We start from the raw sequence: 15,742 nt of genomic DNA, 5'->3' as shown, positions 1-15,742 counted from the left end.
CTATATATTACGTGGCCGGCCGCGAACAATCAGCGACAGGCGCAGTCTGGCCACAAATTGCCACGGGATTTGAACCACGCTTTGCTAATTGGTCGCAGCTGGCCAAATCCTGTGTATTCAATGTATTCTAAAATCTTCATAAATAAACTACATACATATTCTAGAATACTCGATGCGTTAGAATCGGACTACCATCTAGTATATATATATAAGTGGCTTCTAATGAAATGTACCTATGCCCGCCATACATGCTGGGGTTATTTGATGCGTGAGATTATTGTGTCTGCATGCGTTGGTATCTCATTTTGCAATCCCTCACACAAGAGGCACCTGCTTTTTAAACTATTTTTGTGTGGTTATTCTATGCAATATTTGTAATAAAACATATAGTTTTAGATACTTTTCAAGTATTTACTTTTGTTCACCTGGTTCCCTTGATGTAGGGCTCATATGGGTAACAGTTTTTTATCTGAACCCCTCAGAGAGGTAAAACTTTGAGGAGCGTAGGTAAAAAAAAAATCTATCCAGCTTAATTACTAGAGGGTTAGTGAAAACTATGGATATAGTTTTTCTTCCTCAGAAATCATGTTTTTTTTACTGTAAAAATATTTTATTCTGCAATGCTTTCTTCCTCGTGCTCTGGTAATTGCTAAGTGTTTCAGCTAAAACAAGGAAGGAGTCAAATTGATCGGCCCTTTAGTTTTATTGGAGTTAAACTTTAACGAACATGCTGAGCCAGAACGTAATAGCGATTCTGTTTCTCCTCAGTGCATTTATATAGACTTTATTAGACGTGCAGTACAGTCTCCTTTCAGGTAGCATGGCTCATTTGATGACCAATATGCAGTTCCCACTACAAGAGAAGCTATATTGACTTGGTGACATCATGCTAATAAGACACACTGTACAAACATACCTCATTTGTTTTCTGGGGACTCATCTCTGGAAAGTAACCACAAGGAAAACAATCTAGAATTCTACTTTGCTTATTATATCATTTATCATATAAATCAGTGACTCAGTAAATGTGCAGGTCGAGCCTGAGAAAATCTATATCACTCTAGTAACATACTAATATTTCCAATAAATATGTTTTTTCTGTATGCCAACTTAGTATGTTAACCAAATATGATCTTTACACTACACAGCTAATATCAACACCCAAAAATATTACTCCGATTACCAGTGCTCCAGGACGATCGCAAACTGCCAATTCTGAGTTTGCTGCGGGCTGGTATTTTTTACGCTGGGAAGGGTCAATATCCATTGACTTTCCCAGCCTGATAAAATCAGCCCACAGCTGTCTGCTTTACCTTTGCTGGTTATCAAAAATAGGGGGAACCCCACGTCATTTTTTTAAAATTTATTTTTTAACAACTTGACAACGACGACATTTAAATATGTAAATTGTAATTTGACTAAATATAGTAATTGCTGCTCTATGTTCATGCACTATTTACATTCCCTCTCATAAAAATGCTTAGACCATCAACATAGCTTTGTTTCTATGTAAAGAAGTAAAACTGAGGCATGAGGAAATAGTGGTTCTATCAGGAGACAAATAAGAGAAGGATATTTTAAAAAGATCACATTTAATTATATGGCATGAATTAGTTATTGTTGGGAAACCACTTTAATTTTGCTTTTTAGGTCACAGGAACATGAACAACCATTTGAAGAGGCCATTTTTACGGACTTTTCAGTTTTATTAAATACTGCTATTCCCATAAAATAACAATTCTGGAAATTCTTTCCTTCTAAAGGTACCGTCACATTAAGCGACGCTGCAGCGATATAGGCAACGATGCCGATCTCTTCAGCGTCGCTGTTTAGGTCGTTGTGTGGTCGCTGGAGAGCTGTCACACAGACAGCTCTCCAGCGACCAACGACGCCGAAGTCCCCGGGTAACCAGGGTAAACATCGGGTTACTAAGCGCAGGGCCGCGCTTAGTAACCCGATGTTTACCCTGGTTACCATTGTAAAAGTTAAAAAAAAAAAACAGTACATACTTACCTTCCGGTGTCTGTCCCTCGCCGTTAGCTTCCCTGCACTGTGTCAGCGCCGGCCGGCCATAAAGCAGAGCACAGCGGTGACATCACCGCTGTGCTCTGCTTTACGGCCGGCCGGCGCTGACACAGTCAGTGCGGGAAGCTGACGCCGGGGGACAGACACCAGAATGTAAGTATGTACTGTTTGTTTTTTTTTACTTTTACAATGGTAACCAGGGTAAACATCGGGTTACTAAGCCTTGGCCCTGCGCTTAGTAACCCGATATTTACCCTGGTTACCAGTGAAGACATCGCTGGATCAGCGTCACACACGCCGATTCAGCGATGTCAGCGGGTGATCAGCGACCAAATAAAGGTCCTGATCATTCCCCAGCGACCAACGATCTCCCAGCAGGGGCCTGATCGTTGGTCGCTGTCACGCGTAACGATTTCGGTAATGATATCGTTGCTACGTCACAAAAAGCAATGGTATCGTTAACAAAATCGTTATGTGTGAAGGTACCTTAACTCCAAATTGTGTCATTCCTCTGTCATTCTTCTTAGAAACGTACTGGATGTTCACAATTCTGAGCCATTTTCTCTTGTCGTTTCTCTATTAGAAATGTATCAACAGATTAACAATTAGGTGTTGTTAGCTAGGGAAATTGTTAATGCTCAGTTTTTAATTTACTCACAAATTTCAGCAAGGAACAACAGAGACACAACACAGGATAGATTTTAAAGAAAATATGCTCCAAAAATGTTACATCATAGGGAAAACATAATATTACAGAAATAACCTCATTTGTATTATTCATAATTTAGTGAATAAAAGGCAGATTTTTATTTTTTTTCTTGTAGTTGTAATGTATAGTGTTTCCCCCCAAATAACTATCAAGGAAATGTAAAGATTTTCTATGATATACAGTACTATATGATGAAACGTTGTTGACATTGTATGTTCAGTGCAGCAGCGATATTCCATCATTTCTCCCCAGTAACAGCACAATATCACTGATGCATGTAATATATACAACCTTTGAGGGGATGTTTATACTCCACATGGATCAAGTCAGTGAGGCTATGACAGGTATATTCGCTGCTTTCTGTAGGTATCCGGTAGGCTGGTCTCCATGAAGCTACCGTACATTGCCTAAAAAGTTCTTAACTGTGTAAGAAAGCGATGTGTGATGACAGTATTCATTAGATAAATTGTATTATTTTGGTACATTTTGCCTGAAAATAAATAAAAATCACAGGTTTTTAGGTAGATTATTTCATTCACATCAATGAAGCCTGTGGCTGACTGTTAATGTTACATAATACAAGTTCTGAGTTTAAGTAATAGAGAGATGAGCTACAAGTAGAAGCTGAAAAATAATTATATACCTAGAGACACCCATTGAAAACAGAGTGAGGGGAAAGGGCCCCACATCCAACCACCTATGGCAGGGGGAAATATATTTGGGTAAATGAGAGAGCACATTAGCATTTTGTAAGAGATACTACACAAAGCTGTAAAAAGCCATCCAGATCTTCACAGATCAGCTACCTAGCTTGGTCCTTATCTCCACCATGGTCCCTTCCCTCTAGGGCCCTGTGCAGTTGAAATTGCTCCTTAAGCGGTAAGTCTGCTTCTGAAACAGGGTTGTTATCTTAACACTTCTTTTTTAAGATATCAATACCTGAATTAATGTCACATCCAAGCAAAATTGAGGATCAAACACAAGAGAGAACAGTCTCAGTGCGTGTGGCCTTCAGGGCGCTTCTACCAAAGCTGAGTACAGAGGAGACTGTTTGTAGTCAGAATCCACTATTTTGCACAGAGTTTTATACACCAATATTAAATATATCTAGAAGTGTTAAATAGGAGGTAATCTAGGTAATTCGAAATCTGTGAAGGATGGGGTATGTAATGGCAGCATACTATCCTCCTGAAACATGTGTAGCTGTAACAGGACACCTTACTCAGCAAGAGGGTCCAGCATTCTCAGCTTCAGAAAATAAATTCACACCCCCACCAGCCTAGCTGGTGTCCAAGCTACTACAAGAAGACACCCTCTGGATACCATGCCGTCTACCAGCTTTGTTCAGTCATCTATGATTTCATAAGGAGAGCATAGACTTATTGTACATCCTAGCCACACACCACAACAGGAATAAATAAAAGGAGGAAAAAACCTCCACTATTCTGGAAAAAACACCGTTACTGATAGGCTATGATCCAGACGCTGTGCATACTCTGTGTGAACACTGCTACAGATTATTTATTTGCACTGGGGTGCCAAGTGGCCAATCCCTGATTGTAGGCTGGCTGTCTCATTTAGTATTACCACACCTGTGTAGTCGCCATCTTTACTTGGTCCTGCTGCACCATGTTAGTGTATTTGATTTGAGGCTTAGACAGGTAAGCACCTTTGCCTGTTTCTCTGTGGTATTCTTGCCACACACCAGTTACATTTTCGATATCTCTGGAATGGGCCAAATGCCTTCCATGGTCTTCATTCGTTCTAGCACCCCAGGGTGGGGAGATACATAGATTGGCTAGTAGGAGCCAGGAAGCAAAGCCACTTTTGATCTCCAAGTGTAACAGGGGCCCTGCCTTTTCTAACGGCGCCAGAACCGCCGCCCTGTGACTTTCTGTGGGGAAGTTATGATCTTTCATAGGTTTTGGGAGATGTAGCTACAAACCTCCAGGTGAGGAGGACAAGGACTCTCTCGGTGCAGAAATGGGTGTAACCAACCAAGGGGATAAAAGATTGTATAAGGCCATGTGGTTGCCCTTCCTCAACCGTCAATTTACTAAAATGCTTGTGCATGCCCTCATCATCTCCCGCCTTGACTACTGCAACATCCTTTTCTGTGGCCTCCCTGCTAACACCCTTGCACCTCTCCAGTCCATCCTTAATTCTGCTGCCTGACAAATTCATCTCTCTCCTTGCTACTCCTCCACTTTCCCCTCTGCAAATCTCTTCACTGGCTCCCATTCCCTCAGCATATCCAGTTCAAATTACTAATACTAACCTACAAAGCCATCCATAACCTGTCTCCTCCATATATCTCTGAACTAATCTCCCGATATCTTCCCTCATGTAATCTCCGGTCCTCCCAAGACCTCCTTCTCTCCTCCACACTTATTCGCTCCTCACCCAACTGCCTCCAAGACTTCTCCCGAATATCCCTCATCCTCTGGAATTCTTTGCCCCAACATGTCCGACTATCAACCACATTCAGATCTTTCAGATGGAACCTGATAACCCACCTCTTCAGGAAAGCCTACAGCCTTCACTGACCCCGCTGCCTCCTCCCCACTACCAAAGTTACCGCCTCACCAACACCGGAGCTACCGCCTCACCAACACCGAAGCTCCTGCAATCCTCAACCTATTGTCTCCTTCCCCACCATCCTGTAGAATGTAAAGGTACCTTCACACATAACGATATTGTTAACGATATCGTTGCTATTTGTGACGTAGCAACGATATCGTTAATGAAATCGTTATGTGTGACAGCGACCAGCGATCAGGCCCTTGCTGGGAGATCGTTGGTCGCTGAATAAAGTCCAGAACTTTATTTCGTCGCTGGACTCCCTGGAGACATCGCTGGATCGGCGTGTGACACCGATCCAGCGATGTCTTCACTGGTAACCAGGGTAAACATCGGGTAACTAAGCGCAGGGCCGCGCTTAGTAACCCGATGTTTACCCTGGTTACCATCCTAAAAGTAAAAAAAAACAAACACTAGATACTTACCTAACGCTGTCTGTCCTCCAGCGCTGTGCTCTGCAATCCTCCTGTACTGGCTGTGAGCCGGAAAGCAGAGCGGTGACGTCACCGCTCTGCTTTCCGGCTCCCAGCCAGTACAGGAGGAGAGCAGAGAAGCAGAGCGCAGCGCTGGAGGACAGACAGCGGTAGGTAAGTATCTAGTGTTTGTTTTTTTTACTTTTAGGATGGTAACCAGGGTAAACATCGGGTTACTAAGCGCGGCCCTGCGCTTAGTTACCCGATGTTTACCCTGGTTACCGGCATCGTTGGTCGCTGGAGAGCGGTCTCTGTGACAGCTCTCCAGCGACCAAACAGCGATCGTTGTCGGTATCGCTGCAGCGTCGCTTAATGTGAAGGGGCCTTTAGCCCGCAAGGGCAGGGTTATTGCCCCTCTGTATCAGTCTGTAATTGTTAGTTTGCTTTCTGTAAGTGATATCTGTAATTTGTATGTAACCCCTTCTCATGTACAACACCATGGAATCAATGGTGCTGTATAAATAATAATAATAATAATAATAATAATAATTCACATGATTCATTTGCTTGTATCTTTTGTATTTCACCCATATTTGCATATCTGACCATTGTACATGTATAACCATTGTGCATATAGTTTATTGTCTAGTGTGTCTTTAGCAGATTAAATATATAATTTAACCTTGGGCTGCTTTTTCATCTCGAGCCACAAATCTACACATCTGTATTAAAAGTTAGCTTTTGAAGCTACTGGGGCTGGTTTCTTGCCCAATATAATTCCCGTTAACAGACCGGACTTATATCTATTGAGAAACTGGTGCAGTCGTACCAGGCAGACCAGGTGCTGTTTCACTGGTGCTAGTGAAAGAACCTTCTCAGCCTGTCAGGGTTGTGTGTGAATGTGGTGCCACATCAGTGATTGCATTGGCCACATCCTACCACTCCCAGTGCCTTCCTGGGCAAGTTTGGACAGGGGGCTGTCTGTGTAAAACTGTACCAAGCGGACCTTACATGTTCCCGAGGGGGTGTGGAACATCACGTTGATGCAAGTGAGGAGACCACATTACGTGATCCTTCTGATGTAATAGTGATGTCAGGCGGGGTGGCGAGGTGCAGGTTCATCACAAAATCTATTTGTCAAAAGATGACTCAAAGATTTTTTTTTTAAATATTGGGGAGAATTCATTAAGATTATAGTTGTACAATGCACCAAATTTCATTAACACTTAATGAATTAGACACATCTTCTCATTGGCGTCAAAGACTGGGGTAATATTTCTGGCATGCAAGACGCCAACACTGTCTATAAAAGGTAGGCGTAGCCATGTCCATTCCTTTATTTTGGCTTTGTTGCTTCAAACTGACTTGAAAACTTCAAAATTGACAACATTTTTGTGCAACTCTACATTGTGCCAGTATTTTTAAATTTTTCAAAGTGTTTTATTCCAGTTTTCTGGAAAAAGTTCTTTGATGAATCGACTTCTAACATATTTTATATATAGACATTGGATCTCTTATTATGTCACAGTACATGTCACACTTTAGTTTTTACAGCTTACATACTGTGTGTAACAATACAGTTAACAAATTGTTCAAATAAGCCCTCTTTCTTAACCTTCGTCAGGCTGCATAGTTTTACAACGTTAACAGGCTGCAGAGGTACAATTGTACCTTCATATATATTTTATTGAAATTTGGCCAATATATTCTGGACCAAAACTGCAGAGATGTCACGAAATTTCAGCCCTCTACGGCTTTTCGGAAAAAAAAGTTATTGCAATTTTAAAACGGAATAGTTACAATTGTACCTACTCAGCCGGACGAAGGTTAAATCAGGAGCCAAATGTTACAGCAGAGTCACCATCTGGTGACTGCACTTAAACAACCCCTTTAGCTTATTTAAACCTTGCATTTTTTTTTATAAAAACTTTTTTTTTTTCTGAAACATGTACCGTATGTATATATATTGTATTCTAGAGCCTCCATCAGATGTACTAAGGTATTGGTTTTATTCTATGACTCTAAAGGGACTGTCCAGGATTAGAAAAAAGTCTGCTTTCTTCTAAATACAGCGCCACTTCTATATGGTTTCACATGGCGTCCTGACTTGTGTTGTTTATGCCTTGTCAGAGCAAGAGGCGCTAAAGTGTGAAGACTGAAAGAAAGGCCGATGTTGGAGGATGGGAGCCAGCAGAAGAATGGGTGGTGAGCTGTGATGATGGGATAGGCAAGGGTCAAGGCAAGTATAGCATTTAAAAAAAAAAATTCACATCCTGTCTCTAAAAATAATCCATCAAAATGCCAGCCATTCGCCATTTTGCTGAATTCAAGCAGCTCAAATAGTGAAATAAAATTTGTGAAATTTACAACTAATTTGTTTTGCTTTGATTCATCCATCTTCATTAGTCACTATTGATAAATATGCCACAATTTTTTTTACTGATACATTAATAGTTAAATTTAACAACAGCCTCTGATAGCAGCACAAATTTTTTCTTTCTTTTTGAAGATTGAAGTGTAATATATTATAAAATAAGTTTATGAAACTGTTTTTTTTTACGCCTAACACTTCTACAACAAACAAGAGCAACTCTGCAGTATATCTAGGATAAAAATATGATGGTTTCTTCTATTACACATTCTCAGAATTTTGCATTCTGCCTCTGCTTAGTCATTTCCATTTGCTGCAGTCATATCTACAACTTTGCGGCTGTAACGATAGAAACCAACATAACAGCGTACATAAACTCGCCTGCTTACTATATATCTTATCGCACAAACGGAGAAAAGAGGAACGCACATTTTCTGGGCCTGAATTAATATTGTGCTTCATTTTAATTGTACTTGTAAAACTGCACGGATATTTTCAATAGTTATTTATCTTTGTAATACGCTTTCTATTATTTGATATATTCTAACCGGAGCTGCTACACCTTGAAGACGTTTATGTCATTGTCATTTTTGTAAGGCAATTTAGAAAATGAAAGCAGCTGTCGGATTCTTTGATGTGGTTATGAACACGACTTTTGCAGGGTTCCTTGTGCCTCGGGTTTTTTCTTTTTCGTATTTAGGTCTTGAAAATGATGGCTATGTCAGGCATAGATATAGCACTGCCAGGAAGGAAATAGTGAAAGGTCAACCAAACTGTTAGGGCTTGCATTATAATTTCTGAGAGCACTTTGAAGCTGGACATAAGATCTAGTTCTCTATTTCCATCAATATCACGCAATTTACTTGATATCACAAAATTGCCAATAAATTGCCGCCATGCCTAGTAAGGCTCAGCATCAGATATTCTGGTTCATGCATTTCACAAATCTTTCTTTCCATACTAGCTACTTCCTAAAATATTGTTCAGCATGGTTCTGCAATATGTACTGTTCATACAAAAAATTATCTAATTATTTTAAAATTATTTTGATTACAAAGGAACCTTCATTATCTTCCTCCATAATAAAAGGTCCCATAATAGTCAGAAAATGTGTTGATCAAAACAGTCCTTCGGCACTTTCAGTCTTTGAAAAAAGGTTCTTGTAGCATATCCACCACTCTCATAACATTCTTCCATGCCCAGTCTGGTTGATCACTCTTTCCTTGGCAAGCCAATTAAGGAGCCCTGGCTTCCTATTTAATTTTGCTATGTTCTTTATGAAATCCCAACTATTGTATTGTTGGATATTACTTGATGCTTTTGTTAAGACTCCTGTTCTTGAAAAACCTTTTGACTTCTGCTCTGGATTTGAGATAAATCAAAAGGGACTCACATCAGTTTTCAAAGATACAAAAAGTCCCCACGAGCTACTGGCGGCCTCCAGTGTCAGACTTTGGTTCCTCATTCCTCAGCAACTTGCTCTTACTGTACTGGGATGCATCATATTACCTGGCATTTCATGCCAGCTCAGGCAACTGCTTGCTGCCTGAGTATGCAGGTAGTAAACCCACTCTGCTACCATATTCTGCCATTCTTGCTGAGCCACTTGACAAACCAACTCTGCTTTAGCTGGGCTCTGCTAAAGCTTTCATAAAGTGTGCCTTGAGACAAGCCCTGTTAGGTTGCACACTCCAGTATACTGTTCCAAGGTGACTGTCTGCACACTTGTTTCTGCTGTCTCAATGTTTGTGTGCATACTCTACGTTTCCAAGGTGCTGTCTTCATGCTCACTTCCACTACCCAAGGTTCCTATTCTCATTCTTGGCTCTGCTGCTCTAAGGTATCAGTCTGTACCAAAGTAGCTGATTGTATGTCCAATTCTACTTTGTTTACTGATCCACATGCCAACCAGCATTTCCATCTCCACTGTTTCGTGATGTTACAGATGTTGTGCAGCATTTTCAGTTCCTTTGTTTCATGTATCATCCAACATATCCAGCTCTATTGTTCCACATCGCTCCAGGGGCCAACTTGCAAATCCAGCTATGCTGTTCAGCTTTGTTGAGTCTCACTGCATGAAAGCCTCCAGTCCGTGCTGTTCATCGGGCCCATGGTTAGCAAATCCACACCGCAGCTACAAAATACCTGGAGTTAGAGTTGAAAACTATAAATTTCATAGATAAAGTTATAATAGTATTGGTGATGTAAAAAGCCAAGACTTTACGATGACAGGACATAAAATTGTCTCACTATAGTGATGTATGCATAGACTAGATTTTATGATGTGTGCAAGTTTGATCTCAAAGCCCTTTTCTATGAGACACAGTGGTATGATTTTCCTACAACTGACAGAGGAGCAAATCATCTTAAGTAAAAACAGTGCAATACATTCACCTAACACTTCAAAGATATTGCAGCAATTCTCTAAACATATTGTAAACTAAGTAACTGCTGAAATCTTAACGTAAGGCTTATTTTTCATGAAAAGTTACTGTATTTTGTGGATGACGCAGGCCGCAGGCTGGGATGAGGGGATGTGTGGTGCAGCGCGCTGCTGCAGGTGTTCCAGAGCCCCCCGCAGTGACATGGTTTCCTATGCAGTGGACTGGACTCCAGGAAAAAGACTGCCGGCCACGGGCGGCGCATGCGCAGATGGAGATCTCGGCACCAAGATCTCAAGAGATGAGCTCCCTCAGCATCGGACACCCACAGAACTGGACACCCACAGCTGCACGCCGCACCGCACATCCGAACACCACCTCATTAATACCGTTAAGGCATATCCACATTATAAGTTGCACCCCCATTATCCCTCCCAAGTTAGGGAAAAAATGTGTCTTATAATCCGAAAAATATGGTAACCGGCCGAGTTTAAGACTCTTGGCTTAGAACATCTCAATGCGTCTAGTGTTTTGCCATCTTTGTGCCTTGGCTTCCCAGCAAATGATTAAACTGTTACCTGGGAAATATGTGAATCTCTATAGGAGCTGTAGTAAAACATGCTTACAGTCAATTTTTAATTGAGATCGATGGGAAAGTTTTCTTTTAAATGCATTGTTACAAATAATGAATAAATCGTGACGTCGTAGATGGCCTCTTGCCTATAACTTCACCAAAGACTAGAAGTAATTGGAGTGATTACTATACAATTATGACACTGTAGGGTATAAAAGTATCACATAATGGAAATGGCTTACCGTATATATAAATGAACTGTACTCCTTATATCTATGATCTTCCTAATGTTTATTATCGTACAGATTAAAGAGTGTCAATTCTCATTCCCTCCCTGTGGAACCTGACATTGACATAGTATCTGGTCATAAACATTATGGGCTTATTTTCCTTTACATTGGGGTGTTGGAGGATGACAGAATAATCATAACATCAGGCTGCTGATTAGTAAATCAGCCCCATGGTGTAGAAATATATTTTCTTTTCCAGTCAACTGTGTTGAGAAAAGTCTGTGCTCTGTTCAAACAAATGATGTATATTTTCCAGAAGAATTTACAGGATAGCTGTGAATGTTTCCACCATGGCTGGGTTTTACTTTAAGCCTTGGGGATGCAGGATCCGTTCCCTCAATTTTCCCTTATATTCCCTTGATGTCCAATCAGCGAGCGGCACCATGTGACCACCATTTCTTCTCAGCCGCTCACCGCTGGTAATACATTTTCCTCCCAGTGTGTAATTGTAACACTTATGGCTCAGTTCTTCTCTGGAAGGGAAATGGCTCTTTCAAATCACAGTGAGATATATACTATCGCAGTTCACCGAAAAGGAAGAAGTACACTAAAATACGTTCAGTTATTTTTAACATTTTTATTTTACAAATGTGGCAACCACTTAGGTGTTTACAGAGGAACGAAGCCAAATAAATTAATTTATTCATAAATTAATTTACCTTATTTTCTCTACTCCCCTAAACACAATAAAACCACATTTCTATTATTTCTGAGTACACTCAACTAAGTCGCTACATAACACCAAAACGTCCCTAAGTTTTTCTACTGGCCTCTAAATAAAATACTTCTGTGTCATCAGAAAATGACTTATTGTTTAAAGGGAACCTGTCACCTGAATTTGGCGGGACTGGTTTTAGGTCATATGGGCGGAGTTTTCGGGTGTTTGATTCACCCTTCCCTTACTCGCTGGCTGCATGCTGGCCGAAATATTGGATTGAAGTTCATTCTCTGTACTCTGTAGTACATGCCTGCGCAAGGCAAGATTGCCTTGTGCAGGCGTGTACTACGGAGGACTTTGAATGAACTTCAATCCAATATCGCGGCCAGCATGCAGCCAGCGAGTAAGGGAAGGGTGAATCAAACACCCGAAAACTCCGCCCATATGACCTAAAACCAGTCCCGCCAAATTCAGGTGACAGGTTCCCTTTAAATAAGGTTTAGGTGCTAAATGAATTTTTTTTGTCAATGATTTAATTTCCAGATCATGATTTGTATTTAAAATAAATATTAGAAATTTTGTAATTCTACCTTCTCGAGTCCCACCTCTTGTTGTTTCAAGAAATTCACATGTACATTAGTAGCAACAGACTGACCTTGACCCTATCTTTTGTACTGAAGCATCTAAAGAGCATGTAAAAACGTCATTGTGAGAGGAGCAGGGTCAGCTGTCAACTGTCCTGTGTCATCATCTGTGCATAGAGGTGTTACCTGTGATTGTAATCCTGCCTCCGCTGCTAAGAAAACTGCTGAAAACTGTTTCCGAAAGGACAAGAAGTATGAGTTAAAAATTGAGTTTTTTATATAGATTGTTTTTTAATATAAAACATTATTGAAAAACATTGTGGGCCCAATTCATTAAAGTTTTTGCACTAGAAAACTGTTGAAGAATATATGAAAAGTTTGAAAATTTTGGGCGCAACAGGGAGTTTGGCAAAACATTTGGTATTTTCATGTCAGCTTGAGTCAGCTTGGCTGAAATGGGTGGAGCTGGAGGGGAGCCAGGAAAGGGCAGGGGCTTGGTTAAAAGTGTTGGTGTTTTTTATGCCAGAAATGCTAGTCTAGTCTCTCACTGGAGTAGTTTTTCTGGTGCAATGTATGAGTAGCATGCCGCTCAAAACAATCCCCCCAATTCATTAATTCCTTTTGCCCATATATGCGACCTACCCTGCTTGACACCACTTTGGTCTGGTTATATTCAATAGCTCCTACAATACTTACTGTCTATCTGATGACGTGTATGTGAACTACTTACAATTGAGTAACCAATGAAATATGATTGACATTTTTAGTGTCTTTAACATGACTATCTCCCTATAAATATTGTCATAATTCTTTTAAGGTTACCTTTCGGGTCACCTCTTTGTCCTTGGTACCTGTTTGCTATTATCAAATTTTTCACAGTGGTGCTACTCCTCTGCAGAGTATAACAAGGTAATTGAGGGCGAGGCGATGTTGAGCAGGGACGCCATATCCCTCTTTAGGGTGCCAACCTCCGCGGTAAGGCAGGATAACCATCAAGCCAAAACTAGGGCCAGAATCCCTATTGCTCCTATCTGTGACCTACCCCTGTCTGATAAAGCCCCCTTTTTTATTATTGATCTTTTAATGTTATAAATAGTAGGAAGGTCTTTCTTAGAGTTTTTGGTTTGTGGTGTGCACCTCATTATGACTTTGCTGCCTTCTACGCCAGCAAAACTGGCTTAGCACTACCATTCAATACACCATCCTTGATGACTAGGCCACTCTCTGTTTAAATAGACCAGATAAGTATGGAGCCTTACAGGTAAAGCTTCTTAGGAGGAAAGTTTGCAAATTTGTGGTCCATATAAGTGATCTTATGAGCCTGATATGCTCTATTTAAAATGTAAAATGTGCTTTGTTTTTCAAAGAAATATGCTAATCGACTTTTACAATCAAATCCAGTGTTTTATTATATATACCAATCTCAAAAATGTATTTTTTCCATGAAATAAATGATTTTTTGGATACCTTTTACACCAATTAAGATGTATTGCATCATTGAAACACTGTTGAGTGTTTGCTTCTTACTATTATATGATATTTAGCTTTGGGTCATGTTTTGATTGAGCGTAGATTGTTCTAACAGATCTGAAAAGTAAAAGAGCATTTGGTGGCTGAAATCCTGGATAATGATGCTGTTACCTCTTACCAATCTAATTCATCCTTTCCAGAGATCGGATGGTTAACACAGATAACATTGTTACGTTCCTTCCCAGCTGCTATTTCAATTGTAGTTCCAAGATACAGGTGCTTCAGCTTTTCCATAGGTAAAGATACTAAGGCTAGGTTCACGCTGCGTTGTGTGAACCCGTTTAATGGACTACGTTACACCGCGGCATAACACGGTGTAACATAGTCCGTTAACGTCGCCATTGCTTGCAAGTTGTGGGGGGTAGGGCTGGTTCAAGTAATTAGTGGGCCCAGTAAATCTGGACCACGTCACGGCAGTGGAGCAGGGAGAGGTAAGTATTTCAACTTTGCAAGTGCTGTGATCCTGATCAAGCAGGGGGGGCCCACTCGTTGGCATTGGCACTGGCACAGGGCCCCTCAAAGTACAGCGGTGTGTTTGCATGGCGGGGGCGCCTCCCACCGGCAGCAACACTTTTGCGTACTATGAGAGGCCCTGTGCCAGTGACGTCGCCAACTAGTATTCCTCCCCCCACCTGATGAAGGAACCTGCACTTTCATCTGCACCTTCCTCTTTGTCCCCGTGTAAGGTGGTATGGTATGCGGGAAGAGCAACCTGACTTTCAGCAGGGTCACAATGTTGTTGTGTAGCGTGCACGGGGAATGTTGCGTTATGGGTCAATGTACCAGCAGACTCATCTATCACTGGCTGGGCAATGGGCAGGATGAGGAGGAAACACAGATATAGGCCCAAAGAATAAAGTTGGCTAAATGCAGTTCAAAATTGGTAACACAGGAATAACCAGGGGGCATTGCAGTGGAGGACAACTGGAATGAGAGGCTGACACAGAGAGTAGACCCAAATCAGTAAGTAGTCGAAATGCAGTTCAAAATTGGCAACCGTAGTAAACAGGCGGCACAGCTTTGTTCACTGGAGGAGAACAGCAAGGAGTGGCAGACACCGATAGTAGGCCCCAACCCAACTAGTAGGCCAAATGCAGTCTAACATTAACAACTACTTAACGAGAGCCTGAAAATGGAATTTCAGGACAGGAAACCAGGAGAACAGCAAGGAGTGGCAGACACCGATAGTAGGCCCCAAATCAACTAGTACGCCAAATGCAGTTGTTCCGTTTAACCACAATTTAATTAGAGCCTGAAGATAGAAGTTCAGGAAAGGCAACCTGGAGAACACCTTGGAGTGTAACACACCATCTCTCTACACCCCATACCCAATTTGTAGGCCTAATGCAGCGTAGTTTCCAACAACTACTAAGCGAGAGCCGGAAGATCGAAGCTCAGGAAAGGCAACCTGGAGAACACCTTGGAGTGGAACACACCATCTCTCTACACCCCATACCCAATTTGTAGGCCTAATGCAGTGTAGTTTCCAAGAACTACTAAACGAGAGCCGGAAGATCGGAGCTCAGGAAAGGTAACCTGGAGAACACCTTGGAGTGGAACACACCATCTCTCTACACCCCATACCCAATTTGTAGGCCTAATGCAGTGTAGTTTCCATCAACTACTA

This window comes from Ranitomeya imitator, chromosome 6 (genome assembly GCF_032444005.1).
Source record: "Ranitomeya imitator isolate aRanImi1 chromosome 6, aRanImi1.pri, whole genome shotgun sequence".
In the NCBI taxonomy this organism is placed as follows: Eukaryota; Metazoa; Chordata; class Amphibia; order Anura; family Dendrobatidae; genus Ranitomeya; species Ranitomeya imitator.
Note: the sequence above shows the minus strand (reverse complement) of the source record.